Below are 19,327 nucleotides of genomic sequence, written 5' to 3'. Positions count from 1 at the left end.
TGGGTCTGCATGGGGCTTTTCCCTAGTTGCAGCTAGTGGGGGCTACCCTCTAGTTGCCCTGTGTGGGCTTCTCATTGTGGTGGATTCTCTTGTTGCAGAGCATGGGTTCTGGGCCCTCCAGCTTCCACAGTTGCTGCTCCGGAGCCCTAGAGCCCAGGGTCAGTAGTTGGGCGCATGGGCTTAGTTGCTTCTTGGCATGTAGGATCTTCATGGATCTACACTGGCAGGCAGATTCTCTACCACTGAGCCACCAGGGAAGCCCTCAGGGTTGGTTTCTTTATGGACATGGTGGTCTCAGGATTGGCTGCCTGTTCACAAACCTGGAGAGACTGAGGCACAGCCCTCAGTAACTAAGTTCTTCCCCTGCGCTGAACTTCTTCCCCTCCCACTGAGGTAAGAACTAGCTCTTCTGAGGGACCTGGTGAAGCTCAAAATAGAAGCCGGTTCCCAAGCCACAAGCCAGTAGCAGGGCTGGAATTTGCCATCAGAGACTCACCCACAGAGATAGGAAAGTTCCAAGATGTTGGGAGCTGAACCTCAGGGGAACCAGGGGCCCTTATCTCTGCCCCCTGCCTGTTGCAGCACCCCCACTCCCACTCAGCTCCGCAAAAATGCGTGAACTAATTTCATCCAATTCTACTTTAAAAAAGAAAACCCAGGAAATAATTACTTTAGTCAGACATTATTTACTTAAGTAATTCTTTACTCAAACGTCTTTAGGCTTTATTTTACTAATACTACATAATTACGTAATTGTGTAATTAGGAAGAAATTAAATGACAAATGTTTGCTGAGAACAAACGGAAAAAAATAGATCCTTTATTTCCCGGAGTTCTCTCAGCTCAGTACGTTACATCTTCTTCCCCTCCTCCTAGCTCTCCCCCGGTCTTCTGCCCCCAAGCCTCCCCCAGTGGCAATCAAGCAGGTGGGGTACCTGGACACGTAGCAGCAGATGTGGGCACCCTGAGCTGGAGGCGAAAAGCAGATGCCTTCTAGAATTAACCTGTGTGTCTCCCCGTACAGCCCGACCTCCCTCCCAGGGCAGGGGTCAAGCCTCCTCTGGGAGATTCATGCCTTCATCCCAAGGCAGCCTGAGAAAAGCAAGCTCAGCTGGCCCTACAGATTATCCTCCTGTAAGCAAAGTCCAATTCAGCTCATGCTGTAGGCTCCTGGGGCGACCCACTTCTCAGGCTGAAGAAGAGCAATGAAGGGTCCCCTAGGAGGAGAGGGAGATGGGAACACATCTGCTTTGCCACCTTCACGGGGACCCACCGTGTCTGCTTGGTACTCTACCCAAGGAAGAGGCATAGCAAGCACCCCAGGACTGAGTAGCTCATGGGGGGGACCCATTCCCTTGGACCACCACTCCTTTTCCCTCCTTTCCTGCTCCAACCCCAGCCACTGTGAAAGTCAGTGGAGCTTCCTGCTGCTAAAACTCCAATCAATCAACCACCCACCCAACGCCTGGCGCCTGGCGAGCGTGCCTTTTGTTCAAGTTCTGAAGGGGACATGAAAGAGCAGGCAGGCCACAGCTATGCTCATTAATACGTCAGCTGCTTGGAACTTGGCATGTAGAGCAGTGTTATTCACAGCAGAAAGTTACCTAGTCCAGCCTCCCCACCAAAAAAAAAAAAAAAAAAAAATCACTTTAAGTGTCCCCAGCATCCCGTACCAAGAAGGAGGAGTTTGAGCCATGGACTCGGGTTGTGGAAGTTCACATCTGTCTCCAGCGCTTCTAGGCTGTGCCCCTGAACAAGTCACTCATCTTGTCCGGCCTCTGTTTGCTCATCAGTAAAATGGGAATGGTGCACACCCTACCAGATCGCTGGGAGGATTAAATGAATTGGTAGCCATAAGGCATTCAGAACAGCACCAAGGGCTAATAAGCAGGAATGACAGAAGCCAACCCAGAGCAGAAGGGCTGGGGGAAAGTGCCCCTTCCACCTCCGCCAGCTCTGAGCTGATAAGGACTTACGAGCTGGAGCAGGATGAGCAGGGCAGGGGGCTGGAACAAAGTGAGAAAGGTCGTAAAGGGACTCTGGTCCCCAGGGGCAGTGCCATGGTGCCCTGTGGGAGGGACTTCCTGCTGACGGAATGCTCCAGACAAACTAGGAAAGAGCACAGGTCCCCGCCCTGACATCCTGGAAGGAAACACTTTCCAAGTTTACCCTTCTTTTTTTCCCTTCAACACAGGGGATCAAGGGATTAAAGTGACTTCCTCCAATGTCTCTATTCGTTTGTTGCATATAAAACAGACAAAGACCAAGTCTAAGCACTAACAGTATGTCTTTGGGTGTCCACCGAGGGGATGAAACCCTGTTTCTGGCCATCTCAGATGGGACAGTGGTGGTGGAGGGGGTACCTGATGGGCCTGGAGACCCTGAGCCCTTGTGACAGCAGGAGAAGGAGGGGCCGCGGGCTTTGCTCTCCCCACTCCTCTCTGGAGGAGAAAGAGCAACCCTCTGCAGAGTTTGAATCCCACCACAGCAACTTGTTATCTGAGTGACCCTGGGCAAGTTGTGTCACCTGAGACTCAGTTTCTTCTTTTTTAAATCAGATCTTATAAAATGATTAAACAATCTTTCATGAGATAAAAAGGATTCCATGAATCCCTGGGCTCAGGGCCCTGGTGCATCAAAGAACCTAACACGTGGCCATCCATTCCTTCATTATTATTATCGTTATTATTTCACGGTGCCATGACTGGTCCTGCTGCCGTAGATCAGATCTTAGAGGGGTGTCAGGAGCGGGTGCCTTGGGAAGGGGTGGGTTCCAGGCCACTGCACATAGCCCTGAGGTCTTCAGAGGAGAGCGGAGGGGACAACCAGGAAGAGACGGGAGTAAAGAAAATTCTAACAGTTGCGGAAGATGGGGCAGTTCAGAGCCAGGGCTACTGTCCCCCATGCATTGCCCAGATATGAGAGACCAACTGGGACCTTCTCTGCAGAAGGCAAGTTTCCACACAATAGGCAGGAAATTCTACCCTCTTCTTTCCAGCATCCTCCATGTGCTATGCTTAGTCGCTCAATCATGTCCAACTCTTTGCAACCCTATGGACTGTAGCCCGCCAGGCTCCTCTGTCCATGGGATCCTCCAGGCAAGAATATTGAAGTGGGTTGCCATGCCCTCCTCCAAGGGATCTTCCCAACCCAGGGATAGAACCCAGGTCTCCTGCATATTGCAGGCAGATTCTTTACCAGCTGAGCCACCAGGGAAGCCCAGCATCCTCCATAAAGCTTACTTCCAGGAGCTCCTCTGTGGTCTTAGGGTAAGAGCCACTTGTTCTCTGACAGAGGTTAGCCTCAGAAAACTTCATTTTTAAAGAATTTCTGGTATTGACCTTGGGCAAACTGGCTGCCCATGGCTCATCTCCCTTCTCTGTCCTCTTGGCTCCAGTTCATGGGGCTCAGCCTGGGCATGTTCTGCTAACCAGGGCTCCTGCTGTGGCCACGTCCCCACCCTGCATTTGCTGGAGAGCTGGGTTTAGTGTCCTCTGTCTGCTCTCGCAGCCCCTGATGCCAGCCCGGCCCCTGTCTTGCCTTTGCTGCTGCCCCCTCACGGCTTCAGCCACCTCCTAGCTGTGGCAGGTGTCCCCACCTCGCTCTGTGTTGAGCTTTTTCACAAGCAGCTACAAGGTCAAGCAGCAAAGAAGCCAGGGAAGCTGGACGGAGATCAGCCACACCCCTAGTCTCTGGGTCCAATTTCAAGTTTAATTCAATGCAATGGATATTTATAGAGCGTCTAACACCAGAAGGCTCAGAACCTGTGAGTGTGTGTGTCTGTGTGTGTGTGTTGAGGGATTCTCTGAGGGGATAAATGGAGACTTACCTTTGTTGGTTCCACTCATATCTTTCAAAAAAATGAAACTCAGGACCCCTTTGAATGTTCTGTAGAACGCACTGCAGCCAGCCAATACTGACCGATACATGAACTGAGTTTTTGAATCCCACGGCTTTCTCGCAAGTTGGGTCCCCAGGGTCGGGAGGAAACCCTACCCCAGCAGACTCCAGCTGCTCCAAATCTCTCCACTAAGCCTTGGCTTTGCCTCCTGTGGCTCATTGGCTGAGAGCTGGTGGTAATCAGGATAAGTCTGCAATTAACAAGGTCTCTCTCCTGGTCTAACCTTAACAAGGACAGCCAGCCAGCGCACAGCCTGCCCTCGCCGCCTCTGCCGTGCTGTTTGTTAGCCTCACAGATTATTATTAGAGGCACCGCAAAGCTAATCACCTCCCTGGTGGACACCCCCCCCCCCACCCGGCTCCTGCTCCTACATCGTCTGCGTTTGACCTGACATCCCTGGGCTCCCAGGCTGCCTGCTGTCAGCTCCCAGGGAGGAGCAGAGGTGAGCCCACCTGGGCAGGACTGCAGGATCATCTCCTCCAGGAGGATGACCTTTGCCCAGAGCCCCCAAGGACCGGGGCTAGGGACAGAGAGGGGTGAGGAGGAAAGGGAAGGGAGGAAGGAGAGGGAGGAGGGGTTTTGGAGAAGTGCTGTAAGCTGAAAATGCCTTGGCACTTATTCATCTCTGGTTAAGCCCTTGTTAGTACATCCAGAGGGATACACACACAGGGAAAGGCAGGAAGACCAGGCAACGGCCAAGCTCCCCTCCCACAGATCAATGTTGGGTAATGGAGAAAGGTCGTTAGCAATTCTCTCCTTCCCCCAAAGACTGCAGAAGAGAAAAACAAACTTCAGTTCCAGCAGAAGGAATTTAAGTAACTCAGGGGAATGACTTCCTCATTGTGAGGAGGATTTGCATCCCTAGATAATTTCCATGCCTCCTTCTGCAGCTCACGGAGCCCTCACCAGTTTTCACCTGGCTTTTCCCCTGCTCGGACCGCCTGGGTGGCCTCCAGTGGGTGAGAGGAAGTCCAAAGGCAGGAACTTATATCTGATATAACCACGCCCTTGTCACTGTCACCTCAGAGCACTCTTTTGGCCTATCTAATCCCCACCCTTCCTGCAGAGCCAGGTCAGGATCGCTCCAGCGTTGTTCTTCTCGCCTCAAGTTCGTCTGCCCCCCAGCCTTGTTCCCAGGGTAGGACCCATGCCTCACACATCTCTGAGTCTCCTCCCTCCGAAGAGCAGTATCTCACACAGAGAACGTGATCAACAGATATCATGTGCTTAATATGAGGGTCAGCGTGAGTCCTGGTGTTCTGGTCATTTGTAGGATGTTATAGAGTTTTAGAATCACATGGAAGGAGAGGAAGAAAGGGAATGATCAGTGATGGGACTTTATTACCTCACATCTTCCTTGTGACCACCCTACTGGGTAGGCATTATTATTCCCATTGATGGGCTTCCTTGATAGGTCAGTTGGTAAAGAATCTGCCTGCAATGCAGAAGACCCCGGTTCGATTCCTAGGTCGGGAAGATCCGCTGGAGAAGGGATAGGCTACCCACTCCAGTATTCTTGGGCTTCCCTTGTGGCTCAGCTGGTAAAGAATCTTCTTGCAATGCAGGAGACCTGAATTAGATCCCTGGGTGGGTAAGATCCCGTGGAGAAGGCAAAAGCTACCCACTCCAGTATCCTGGCCTGGAGAATTCCCTGGACTGTATAGTCCATGGGGTCGCAGAGACCGACTCGGCTGAGCAACTTGCACTTTCAATTTCACTTTGATGTATTTGCAAACTGAGGCTTAGAGAGGTAATTTGCCCAAGGCCTCATAGCCAGTAAGTAACAGAGTTCTGGGATATGAGTTGAGGCCTAACCTAAAAGCCTAAATTTCCTCCACTATGGGATGTCCACCTTGGTCAAAACTCCCTTAGATGTGAGGTGAACTTGACCTTGTTGTTTGGTCACTAAGTTGTGCCTGACTCTTTGCAACCCCATGGTCTATAGCTCACTAGGCTGCTCTGTCCATGAGCTTTCCCAGGCAAGAATACTGGAGTGGGTTGCCATTTCCTTCTCCAGGGGATCTTCCCGACCCAAGGATCGAGCTGGAGTCTCTTGCATCAGGCAGATTCTTTACCACTGAGCCACTCAGAAAGCCCTGACTTGACCTAGCCTTCTATTAAAGAACTCGCACAGGATTTACAAAAAGTGAAACAAGTGAGATATCACATTTCATACCACATCCATAGCCTCACCACCCTTTTGGAAGAATCCCATTTCACTTAGTGATTTCTGAAAGTGAAAGGTACTCACTAATTCAACAAACGTTCAGTAAGTAAACTGAGCACATACGATACACCAAGTTCTGCTGTAGGTGCCAGGAATACAGCAGTGAACAAGACAGATAAAATGCCCTACTCTCTCAACAACAACAAAACAAATAACCTGATTAAAAAATGGGCAAAGAACTTGAATAGATATTTCTTCAAAGAGGAAATACAAATGGCCAATAAGCACATGAAAAGATGCTCAACATCACTAATCATTAGGGAAATGCAAATCAAAACCACAATGAGAAATCACTTTATGCCCATTAGGATGGCTATTACTAAATAAACCAACCAACAAACAAAAACAGATGAGGATGTGGAGAAATTAGAAACCTTGTGTCCTGCTGGTGGGAATGTAAATGGTACAACCCCTACAGAACACAGTGTGGCAGTTCCTCAAAAATTAAAAATAGAATTATTACTGAGTCCAAGCCTGTACTACTTGCCACAGGACAGGCCAATAAATTGAGAGATAAATTTGAGGGGCAAGGAATAGCGACTTTATTTGGAAATACAGCAGAGATGATGGACTAGCATCCCCAAACACCATCTCACCTGAGTCAGAATTCAGGCTTATTTTATACTACAAGGGTAGGGAGTGTGGTTGATGGGTGACAATTTCTTGGTGCCAGAATCCTTTGTTCTTGCAGCTATCCATGTAGATCTGGTCATGACGTTCCTCAATCAAGACAAATGTTATTCTCTATTCTGCAACTTTTTGTCTCTGTATGAATGAGAAAGGGCTATACCTTTCAAGGTCAGAGCCCTGAGAACAGGTTACCCTGTATATTTCAGGCTATAGGCAACATTCTTTTACAAAGGTGCAGAGCCAGCATGACTAAGCACAAGCAACAAAGCACAAGGGTTAGAGCTAAAGCAATAAATCCAGCATAGAGTCAGGTTTGTTGTGTTACAGAATTATCATATGATCCATCAATTCCACTTCTGGGTATTTATCCAAAAGAACTGAAAGCAGAATCTTGAAGAGATATTTGCATACGCATGCTCACAGCAGTATAATTCACAAGAGCCAAGAGGTGGAAGCAACCCAAGTGTCCATCCAACTGTAAACAAACAAAATGTGTGGAATTTACATACAATGGAATATCATTCAGTCCTAAAAAGGAAGGAAACTATGATTCATGCTACAATATGGATGACCCTTGAGGATGTTATGCTAAGTGAAATAAGCAAGTCACAAAAAGTCAAATACTGTATGATTATACTTACATGCCGGAGAAGGCAATGGCAACCCACTCCAGTACTCTTGCCTGGAAAATCCCATGGACGGAGGAGCCTGGTAGGCTGCAGTCTATGGGGTTGCAAAGAGTCGGACCTCATAGACGGCAGCCCACCAGGCTCCGCTGTCCCTGGGATTCTCCAGGCAAGAACACTGGAGAGGGTTGCCATTTCCTTCTCCAATGCGTGAAAGTGAAGTCGCTCAGTCGTGCCTGACTCTTTGCGACCCCATGGACTGCAGCCTACCAGGCTCCTCCACCCATGGGATTTTCCAGGCAAGAGCACTGGCGTGGGGTGCCATTGCCTTCTCCAATACTTACATGAGGCACCTAGAGTAGTCAACTTCATAGAGACAGAAAGTAGAGTGATGGATGCCTGGGGCTGGGGGAGGAGAGCTGCAGAGTTATTGCTTAATGGATCCAGAGCATCAATTTTACCAGATGAAAAACTTCTAAAGATTGGTTGTACCACAGTGTGAATATATTTGACACTACTAAACTGTACACTTAGGGACAGTAAACACTGTAAATTTTATGTGTCCTTTACACAATTTAAAAGTTTTTTAAAAAAATTTTAAAGAAATCCCCTGCTCTCATGGAGCTTCCACTCCTGCACTGAGTGCATGCCCTGCTGGCTTTCTCTTCTCAGACCTCTCCCTTCCTTTCCCCTTCCATGAGCGGGAGGGGCCAGGCAGGAAGTTAAGCAGCCATCAGGGTTCATAGCCCTGCCCTGCACACTCACACTTGATACCCCCACATTCTTTGTGTTCACGCGTGCTAAGTCACTTCAGTCATGTCCGACTCTTTGCCACCCTATGGACTGTAGCTCACCAGGCTCCTCTGTCCATGGGATTCTCACGGCAAGAATACTGGAGCGGGGTTGCCATGCCCTCCTCCAGGGGATCTTCCCAACCCAGGGATCGAACCCTCGTCTCTTAAGTCTCCTGCATTGGCCGGCGAGTTCTTTACCACTAGCGCCACCAGGTCTCAACAGACTGGAAGGGTCAGGCCAGCTCCTCTCCTGACCCCCTGTTGTTTGCTCAGTCTCACTGGTGACCCCTGGAGGAGAGTTATCACAGCCAGTTATCACCTCCACTATCCTCCAGGATAGTGGTCATCACAGCCCCGCCGGAGGCTCCTTTAAGGCACAGCTCAAGTTCACCTCTGGAAACCTTCTTGTCCTCACCCCTCCAGACTCTTGGGGCCAGGAGTTTGTTGGCTCGTCACAAGCACTTGAGGGGTGTGTATGTGTGTGCACACACACAGGGTAGGGGTGGGAAGGTGGAAGAGGGAGGGGTCCTTCCAGTAGGACCACAGATGTAGCCAGCTGCCCGAAGGCCTCCAGCAGCCTGGCCACTCCCCAGAGAGCCCACCTGCCGCTAATTGTTGGTTGTTCTGCAGCCAAGGCAGCTTCTCCCCCAAAGTCCTCTCTGTCCAGATGTTGTCGTTGGCCAACCCCATCAGGCGGGGCCGGCCTGGGGTCCGGCTCTCGCCTGTCAGCCCTGACATCTTCAGTGGATAATGGAACGCAAGGATGTGAGAGGCAGAGCAGGTGCATGCTAATGAGGAGATCAATTTTAATTATGATTTTAATTAAACACCCAATCCAGTAGGAAATATGACAAGAACTGGGCTGGGGTTGTGCAGCCCGGAAGGAGGGAGGGCTGTGGGGGGAGGGAAGGCACCTCAGTCATCCTCAGGATTTAAAAGAATAAAGGGCATCACTGATGGGAAATCGAGAAAAACCTGTGCCACCTGAATCTTGCACCCAGTGAGGTTTTTCCTTCAAAAAGCGCTCAGAGATCTCAACTCCTGCAGAGAGGGTATTGGCTATGAGGAGACCTCGGAGAGGGCCAGGCCTGCTCTCTGTTCAACTGGGGAAATCGAGGCCCCAGCGGCGGGGGAATGTGACTGTCTCTCCCCTGTCCCCATAATGTGCTGTCCAGGCCTCTGATCAAAAGCATGTTCCTTACCTCCTGCCAGCCCCCATCTGCTTATATCAAGTGCCTACACAGCAAGGGCTGTTTGTGCAAAAAACCACGAGCGGACACAGAGTAGCTGATGCTCATGATGGTCATGCCTCCTCTACTGCAAAGGAATTTGGTATCATAAAGGATCATCCCCAAACTCCACCTTCCACTGGTACTCTTGAACAGTACCCAGCATGTAGTAGGCATCCAGAAAATGATGTGTGGTGAATAATTACATGACAAAGAAAGTCCCTGAAATGTAAGGAGAAGTCAGGAGTGCACCTGATTAATCAGTTATTCTCAAGTCAGGATATCAAATTTCTCAACGCTGCTTTGTGGAAGAAAGCACCATGTGCCCTGGGTGTGTGCCCTGGGTGTGCATGTCTGTATGCACATTGCTATGTATTGTGTGTGCACGTTGCTATGTGTTGTGTGCAGTGTAAGTGGTGGCAGATGACAGCAACTGGTAGGGAGGAAACCCAAGGGGCCAACAGAACTAACGCTGCAGGACTCTTGATAGCAGATAATTCTAGAATAACAGAATGGCAGAATGGCCAGAGACCCAAGTAGAACTTTTAGCAGTGACAGAGATGTTCCATATCTATACTGCCTGATACACTAGTCAGTGGCCACATCTTACTATTGAGCATTTGAAATGACTTGCGTGACTGAGCACCTGAATTTTGTATTTAATATCAATTCATTTCAATTCAAATAGCCACACGTAGCCAGTGGCTACCAAATTGGACAGTGCAGTTGTAGATCACCTAATCAAATTCTCTCTTGGTCCAGCAGAAGGACCAGAGAAGTAGCCCTTGGACATCACCCAAGCTCATGCAATGGCTTTCTCAGGCAGCGCATTAAAACTCCATTCTGGGACTTCCCTGGCAGTGGTTAAGACTCCACACTTCCAATGCAGGAGCGTGGGTTCCATCCCTGGCTGGGGAACTAAGATCCAAAATGCCTTGTGCTATGGCAAAAAAAAAAAAAAGACTCCATCCTGTATAGATTTCTGGGTACATAAACAGAATGCCTGTCAGGGGGTTTCACTCCTGGGAACGTTGATAGAGTCCCTCTGTAAGGCCTAAGGACCACTGCCAAAAAGATTCTCTTCAGTTCCCCAGATAAACTTGCCAGAGACCAGCGCAAGACTTTCGGTAGAACTGGCAAGAACCCCGTGATTGCTTCTGCCTGGTCTCCATCACCACCAGAGCCCTGGCAGGCAGGGCCCATCTGCTTCTTCCCACCTAGGTAATGCGAGGTCTTCCTAGACTCTCAGCCCACAGCTAAATTCTTGTCACTGGTGTGAACAGAGAAGCTGAGATTGGAGATGGTGGCAGAAGTTAATTGGATGCGCATGTTCCATGGTTAACAAGAGCGCAGATGATCCAGAGCCACTTCTTAAGCCAGATCATCTTCTAACTACTCTCTTCTCCTCCCTCTCTGCTTCCTCCTCACCTTACCTCCAATGATCTGCCTTCCCAGGTGCTCTGAGAGGTATCGATTGGGCTGTTTCTCCTTCTTGCAAGTTATGACTCAATATCAGTTAAACCTTTTCCATAATAAATGAGGTCATCCCAGGAGGAACAGAGAAAAAAGGGACTTCAGGCCTCACTCTGACACACCCATCAACCCCTTCTTCCCTTCCCCCCTTCCCTTGTGTCTCCTCTGCTGTCTGCTTCACTCTTCGAGCTGCCAGTGGAAGAGACAAAGTCAGAGGACTCTCAAATCACTATTTATAGTCAGGACACAAAGTATGTCTGCTGTCAAAACACATTTCAGACTCCCAGATTGGCAGCAACCGCAAGTCAGGGAAAAGCATTGGCTACAAATCCCCAGAGAATTCCCCCAGCCTTCCCCAAGGCCCCTCACTGTTGGGGCAATTGAATTCCAAGCTTCAGATGAACTCTGGTTCTCACTCTGGGAGCCAGTTCACCTTCTTAGGAAAGACCAGTTCCAAATTTGCTGTTTCTTTCATTTAAGTAAAGGATCAAGAGGGCTTCCCCAGTGGCTCAGTGGTAAAGATTCCACCTTCAATGCAGAAGGCTCACCTAGACCCACCTTCCATCCCTGCATCAGGGAGATCCCCTGGAGGAGGGTATGGCTCCTACTCCAGTATTCTTGCCTAGAGAATCCCATAGACAGAGGAACCTGGCAGGCTATGGTCCATAGGGTTGCAAAGAGTCAGACATGACTGAAGCAACTGAGCATGCACACAAGGGATCAAGAAGGACAGAAGGTTAAGCAGTTTCCATCTGTGATCCAAATTGTTCCTTCCAAGTCTGACCAGGTTCCCTAGCAGCTGGACCCTGGGATGTGGTCACATTATCCTTAGACCTGACTCGGATTCGTGAGTTCAGGACTCTCCAAGCAGAACCCAGGCAGCCTCACTGTGGACACAGCAGTCTTCCTGGAAAGGAAGGACCCTGCCTGTCAGAGACCTGTTAGCAGAAACAGACAAAAATGTAAGAGACTACCTGCTGACCCTCTGGAGCACATGGCGAGAGAGGCGTGTGCATGGCGAGAAGGTAGCATGTGGCAAGGCGGGCTGTGAAGTCATCAGCAAGCGAAGAGCCAGGGACAGACGGAGCCAGTAACCTTGCACGTTGGCCCTTCTCACTCTAAGTAGGGGTCTCCGTAGAAGAAAGAAATTCTCCTTTTAAAAGAACTGACAAAGAGGTTTTACAACTCCCAATCAGCAATTCCTTTTATCTCTGTCTTAAGGAACTCCTTTCTGAGAGCAGAGTATCCACTAAAGGAACCAGCCAGAGCCCCTCTGTTGCCGGGGCCCAGCCCTTCTGCTTTTTTCGATTCATTTTAACAAAGTCATGGGGCAACTGCTCCAGGCTTTCTTCTTCTTCCCAGCAACCAAGGACCTCTTTCCTTGCTAGAACAATGTCTATTTCTTTTTTAATAGGATTCCGGGCTTCCCTGGTAGCTCAGATGATAAAGAATCTACCTGCAATGCAGGAGACCCAGGTTCAATCCCTGGGTCAGGAAGATTCCCTGGAGGAGGGCACGGCAACCCACTCTAGTATTTTTGCCTGGAGAATTCCATGGACAGAGGAGGAGGCTACAGTCCATGGGGTTGCATACAACTTAGTAACTAACATACACACACAGTAAGATTTCACTTCTGGAGAACAATGGCTCTGGAGAGTGAAGTGGGAGTGGGGCTGTGGGTGGGAAGCAAAGGGAAGAGCAGAAATGGAAGCAAAGAAGAGGAGTGATGGACACCATGTCTTAACTAGTGTTCAGATTCTTGCCTGAATCAGTTTTGTCCCCCGCATTAGCCTGTCTCAGAGGGTTCTTCTGCTTCGGGTGACCTTGAGCATCCCTGAAGGTGAAGGCTAAGCTCTGGAAGACCTGAATGGCCTCCCCCAGCTCACTTGCATGTATTCAGTCAACCGGAGATGACCCCAGGCTCCAGACCAGCTCCAGGTGGGCATGCTTGCCACACATCTCCAGGGTACTGCTTTCAAAGCCAAACAAACACACTGTTATTTTAAGCTGCACGCCTACACCGTGCTCCTAGGAGCATCTTGGCAGGGAGACCAGCAGAGAGACGAAGATTTCAGCCTGACAGCCAGAGAGACCCACATCTTGCCCCTGACCCTGAACGAACATGTTTCTTTTCCTGCCTGGAACTGTCTTCCCATTACCATGGTTTGCTGGCAATTAGCAAGCCCTGACCAACACGCAAGAACTTTATTAGGACTGATAACATCTTCCATCATCCCAGGCTTTCTGCCCAAGATCACCATATGCCCTATAGGCAAGATCCTCTTCTGCCCCTCTCCTCTGGGCGGGGCAGGTATGAATGGAGTTGCTCCTCTCCCAAATAGAAGATGTTGCAACCAGGGCTCAGAGCTTAAGGAAAATGCTGCCAGTGAGAGAATAAATCCAAGCGGAGTCTTGACATCCTCATCTTTCAGCTTTTCCCACACCTACTGACTGCAGCAAATCCATCAACCAGTATTTAATGAGCACCTATTACAAATGAATGAGACATCACCTGAAACTCACAGATGTCTAAAATGAGACACCCCTCCTCACTTAAAGAAATTTACACTTTTTTTTTTTTGAGGAGATACAACCAGTGCATACTGGTGGTACTCAGGTACAAACTGGGGGATCCATTCACATGGAGCACAGCACAGCTGTTCTGGGGGTGATGGTCATGCCCATGACCCCCTGACACTGTTACTCACAACAGGAGGAGCCACCAAGAGCCGTAAGAATGGGAGGGGGTGTCCATGGGGTGAAGGGATGGAAAGACTTCACCAAAGTCCTGGGGCTTGAGTGTAGCTTAGAAAGTTAATTTGGGATGATTTGGTTGAGTTGAAAGGAGATGAGTGCAGAAGACATTGCAGTGAGCAAAATCCCCTAAGACAGGAGATTTGGTCAGAAAAAAAACCAGAAAGACTTCAAGAGCCACTGAAAAGAACCATTTGGCTAGAAAGAGCTTATGCAAAACCTGTTTGCAAATGTAAACTGAGGTCTCCAGGCTGAACTCTGTCCTATTAGAGACCAGTGTCCTAGACCTTCCTAGTAAAGACAAAGGGACCTTGGGTTTGAGTTACCGGATGAGGCTCAGATGGGGATTAGTGGCAGATCCCCCCAGGTGACTGCCCTCGCTCGCTCCATGGGCCACAGGGCTCTGTTCAGCCTCCGTCTTGAGGCCATCTTCCTGCCTCCTCCTTGCCTGGAGCTTCATGTCCAGCATCTAAGGATGGCAGAAGCAAGCTTTCCCATTTACCGCATTTCCACACTTCCAGTAGAGTCCTGCCTCTTCTTCCTGCCCGCAGCCCAGCAGCTCCCTGGCAACTACACCCTCCCTGCCTCCCTCCTGTCCCAGTGGAGGTAGAGGCCAGCCCTCTCTCTGTTTCAGATCTCACTCAAAACACTGATTTTGAGTGAGGGACCTGTTGCACTGATTATGCTTTCTCACCCTCAAATTGTCAATTTCCCTTCCGTACTTGAACTTTCCCATCACTATTCAAATATGCTCTAGAATCCCCCATTTTAAAATCAAAACCTTCATTGACACTACATCCACCTCTAACTATCGTCCTATCTTTGTATTTACTCCCTTCGCAGCCAAACTGCCCCCAAAGGCTCAGATCCAGATGCTTCTCCCATTGTCTTACTTCACCCTCCCTCCCACTGTGTCCTCCACACTCCCTCCCACACATACCACACCACACACATGCCTCAGAAACTGCTTTTGCTAGGACTACCAGTGACCTGAGTGCTGCGTGCTGAGTCACTTCAGTCATGTCCAACTCTTTGCGACCCCATGGACTGTTGCCAGCCAGGCTCCTCTGTCCATGGGATTCTCCAGGCAAGGATATCAAGCGGATTGCCGTGCTCTCCTCTAGAGGATCTTCCCAACCCAGGGATCAAACCCACGTCTCTTATGTCTCCTGCATTGGCAGGCAGGTTCTTTACCACTAGTGCCACCTGTGACCTCCAGGTGGGGAAATCCCATGCAGTTTCTGGTATCTGCCTGTCTTGATTCTTCAATAGCATCTAGCCGGTGAATCCTTCCCTCCTTCTAGAAACACTCTGCTTTCAGTTCCTATGATGTCACATTCATTCCCCTGAATTTCCTCCTAATGCTATTGCTTTTTGCAGCATTCCTTTTCTTGAACAAACATGACTCCCTATTATTTACACAATTCCAAACACTTTATGCTTTAACTTCTTTAATCCTCCAACAATACTATGAGATGGATAGTTTTTTCCCTTTTTTCTAGATGAGAAAACCAAGACACACAGAGAAACTTTCCCCTAGCTTACTTAGCTAGAATTGCAAAAGACAAGGTTTGAACAGACAGTTAGGATCTGATTTATGTTATTGGTCTCTACATCATGCTGTCTCTGTAACTGATGATATTAATAAGGACAGGTAGAATAGGTTGCAACAATAAACCACCTCAGGATCTCAGTAGCTTAATGGAACAAGAGTTTATTTTCATCTCATGGTATTTATCCAAGACATCTGTGAAGGATCTGCTCCACACAGTCATAGGGACCAGGTGATAAAAGTCGCGCCATCTTATAACTGTAGGAAGGAAAGGAAAAGACTGGGGGATCATATTTGGGCCTTTCTCCTTCATTTCTACTCATATTTCCTTGAATAGAACCAGTCAAGGTTCCCACTTAACTGTGAAGGGATGGGAAATATTGGGGAGCAAATGGCATATTTACCAAGGTAAGTCTATCTGCAATCAAACTTTAAATGTTGGAGTTTCTCCAGCCACAGTCTTAGGCCCTCACTCTGTACTCATCTGTTCCCATGGCTTTGGTTATCTCCATACTGAGACTTCCCAAATGGATGTTTCAGCCCAGACCCCAGCCTCATTTCTGAGCTGCAATCTTGTCTATCTGCTTACTTGACATTGTTTAAAACTGTACTTCAAAATCTTCTTCAAAAAGAGGAAATGCAGATGGCCAACAGCCACATGAAAAGGTGCTCAACATCACTAATCCTTAAGGAAATACAAATTAATCACAATGAACTATAACCTCAAACTTGTCAGAATGGCTATCATCAAAAAGACCACAAATAACACATGTTGTCCGGGATGTGGAGAAAAGAGAACTCTCCTGCACTGTTGGTGGGAACGTAAACTGGTGCAGCCACTGTGGAAAATGGTGTGGAGATGTGTCAGAAAACTAAAAATAGAAGTACCATATGACCCAGCGATTCCATTTCTGGATGTATATACCAAAAAAAACTCAGAAGACAAATTCAAAATGAGTTCATATTTGTTCATACACCCCATTGTTCACAGTAGTGTAATTTACAATAGCCAAGGTATGGAAGCAACCCAAATGGCTATCAATGGATGAATGGATAAAGAAGATACGGTGTGTATATATATGAATATGGTATATACATGTATGTATATATTCTACTGTATATATATATATGTTGCTACAAGTGGCGAAATTTTTCTTTTTATAGCTGAGTAGTATTGTGCTGTATATATATATATATATACACACTGTATGTATACATATATACATACTGTATATATATATACACTGTATATATACATATATACATACTGTGTGTATATATATATACATACTGTATATATATATATACACACATATATTTTGTATATATGCTGTACTGTAGTGTGTATATATATGCTGTATATATACATACTGCATATATATGTATATATATATATTGTGTGTGTGTGTGTGTATATATATATATACACAGTACAGTACTACTCAGCCATTAAAAGAGTGAAATTTTGCCACTTGTAGCAACATAGATGGACTTGGAGGGCATTATACGAAGTGAAATAAGTCAAGCTGAGAAAGACAGAACACTGTACAGTAGCACTTACATGTGGTATCTAAAAAATACAACAAATTAGTGAGTAAAACAAAAAAGCAGAATCACAAATACAGAGAACAAACTAGGGGAGAGAGGGAAGGGGGAGGGGCAAAATAGGGGTAGGGGACTTTAAAAAGGGGTTATTATGGGATCAGATGAAATCATGTGCATATGAAGCCCTGTAGAATTAAAGACTTTCATTCAACAGAAAAAAATGTTTTTAAAATTTATTTTATTGAAATACAGTTGATTTACAAAACTGTATGAATTTCTGCTGTACAGCAAAGTGATTCAGTTTTATATATATGTGTATATATATATATATATATATATACACACATACATTCTTAAGAAAAAAATATACTGAAAAAACAACAAAAAAAATTTTTTTAAAGCTTATTCAATTTAATATACTCAAAACAAACCCCTGGAACTCTTCCCCCACCACAAAATCTCTCCTCCCCCAACCTGTCTCATTTCATCCATGTTGTCACTTCTGTCAGGAATCTAGAAATTACTCCCGCTCCCTCCCTTGCTTCCCATATCCAACCTATGGTCAACTCTGGATGAGTCTGTTCTCAAGATAATGTTAAATCTACTCAGTTATCACCAACGCTGTCACTTGTCTCTAAGCCACCGTCATCTCTTGCCTAGACTTCTCCCGGAGCCTCCTTTCTGTTCTCATTATTTCCTTCCTTATCTTCTTCTGGAACACCTTTACAAAGTCCCATTGCTCAGGGTTGTGTACAACGCCCCCTACAGTCTAGCCCTTGCCAACCTCCCCAGCAGCATCCTCTGCCTCTCTTCTGCTCACGCACCACTTCCCAGCCCCACAGGTCTTCTTGGAGGTCCTGGACTGCGCCACACTCTTACCAGATGCAGGCCTTTCGACATGATGTTCCCATTACTTGGAATGTTCTTTTCACACTCTTTACTCTGCAAAGTCTTTCTTACACATGGGTCCAAGCCTAAATGTCACCTCCCAAGGGACCTTCCATGAAACCCCCCAATGTAATTGAGGTCCTCTTGTTGTATTATCTTATCACACTCTGTTATTTTGTTTTGCAGCACTTACAACAGTTTGTAAATATACATCTACTTTGACTTTTTTTTAATATCTGACTCCCACAGAACCATAAGCTCTATGACAGCCATGGAGGAGTACACAACCACTCGCCATTGTATCTCCTGCACACAGCATCTGGCATATAATACGTCAACTGTAGATAATCACTAAATGAACAATCAAATGAAAAAGTAACCACTTGCCCCAGAATATAATGTCAGTGATCAGCAGATGCAACCTGCAGCAAATTGGCTTACCATCTCCCTATCCCCTCGTTCCCGTTTGCTGTGGTTATGACCAAGTAACAATGATCTTTTGTTTCTGAACCCTCAGAAGAACTTGCAAATCTTGACCACCTAGAATGGGCTGTCCAAGCCTGGCTCCCGGGGGAGTTTGGGTAGCATCTCTAAGGCTGACCTGGTCTGGGCCACAGACAGACTCAGCAGGGTTGCAGTCTTTTTATTTTTTAATTGATTAATAAGCGAATTCAGTCAAATATGTAAAGTCTTTCACAAGTTGACCCATTCTGCTTTCCAACTCCACTGCTCCTATAAACAGTTGCTACAAATGTAGTGACTTAGAACAACACAAATTGATTGTCTTATAGAGAAACATTAGGCTTTCCTGGTAGCTCAGATGGTAAAGAATCTGTCTGCAATGCGAGACCCCGGTTCGATTCCTGGGTCAGGAAGATCCCCTGGATAAGGGATAGGCTACCCACTCCAGTATTCTTGGGCTTCCTTGGTGGTTCAGACAGTAAAGAATCCATCTGCAAGGAGGGAGACTTGGGTTCGATCCCTGGGTCAGGAAGATCCCCTGGAGGAGGGCATGGCAACCCACTCCAGTATTCTTGCCTGGAGAATCCCCATGGACAGAGGAGGCTGGCGGGCTACAGTCCATGGGGTCATAAAGAGTCGGACACGACCGAACAACTAAGCACAGCACATAGTCTCCAGGGTTCAGAAGTCCAAAATGGGTCTTACTGGGCTAAAATCAAGACGTTGGCAGGGCCACATGCCCTTCTGGAGGCTCAAGGGAAGAATCTATCTCCTTGCCTTTTCCAACTTTTAGAAGCCACTCGCATATTTTGTGTCATGGCCCCATTCTTCTGTCAAAGCCAGGACGATGTGACGATGTGGTCATGTCAAAGCCTGGTGGTTGAGTCCTTCTCATACTGCCTTCTCTCTGCTTCTCTCTCTTCTGTCTCCTCTTCCCACTTATAAGTACCCTTGTGATTTCATTAGGTCCAGCTAGACAAGCCAGGATAATCTCCCACCTCAAGGTCAACCGATTAGCAACCTTAACTCCATCTGCAACCTCTTTGCCACATAACCCAGTTTATCCACAGGTTCTAGGGACTAGGATACTGATACCCTTGAAGAACCATTATTCTGCCTACCATCAATCTCACTTCCCTCTACCTCTTATTCCAACCTCAACATTTAAAAAAAAAAATTTTTTTATTGGACTATAGTTGTTTTACAATGTTGGGTTAGTTTCTACTGTATAGCAAAGTAAATCAGTT

This window comes from Giraffa tippelskirchi, chromosome 11 (assembly GCF_054371585.1).
Source record: "Giraffa tippelskirchi isolate mGirTip1 chromosome 11, T2T-mGirTip1v1.2.pri, whole genome shotgun sequence".
Lineage (NCBI taxonomy): Eukaryota > Metazoa > Chordata > Mammalia > Artiodactyla > Giraffidae > Giraffa > Giraffa tippelskirchi.
Note: the sequence above shows the minus strand (reverse complement) of the source record.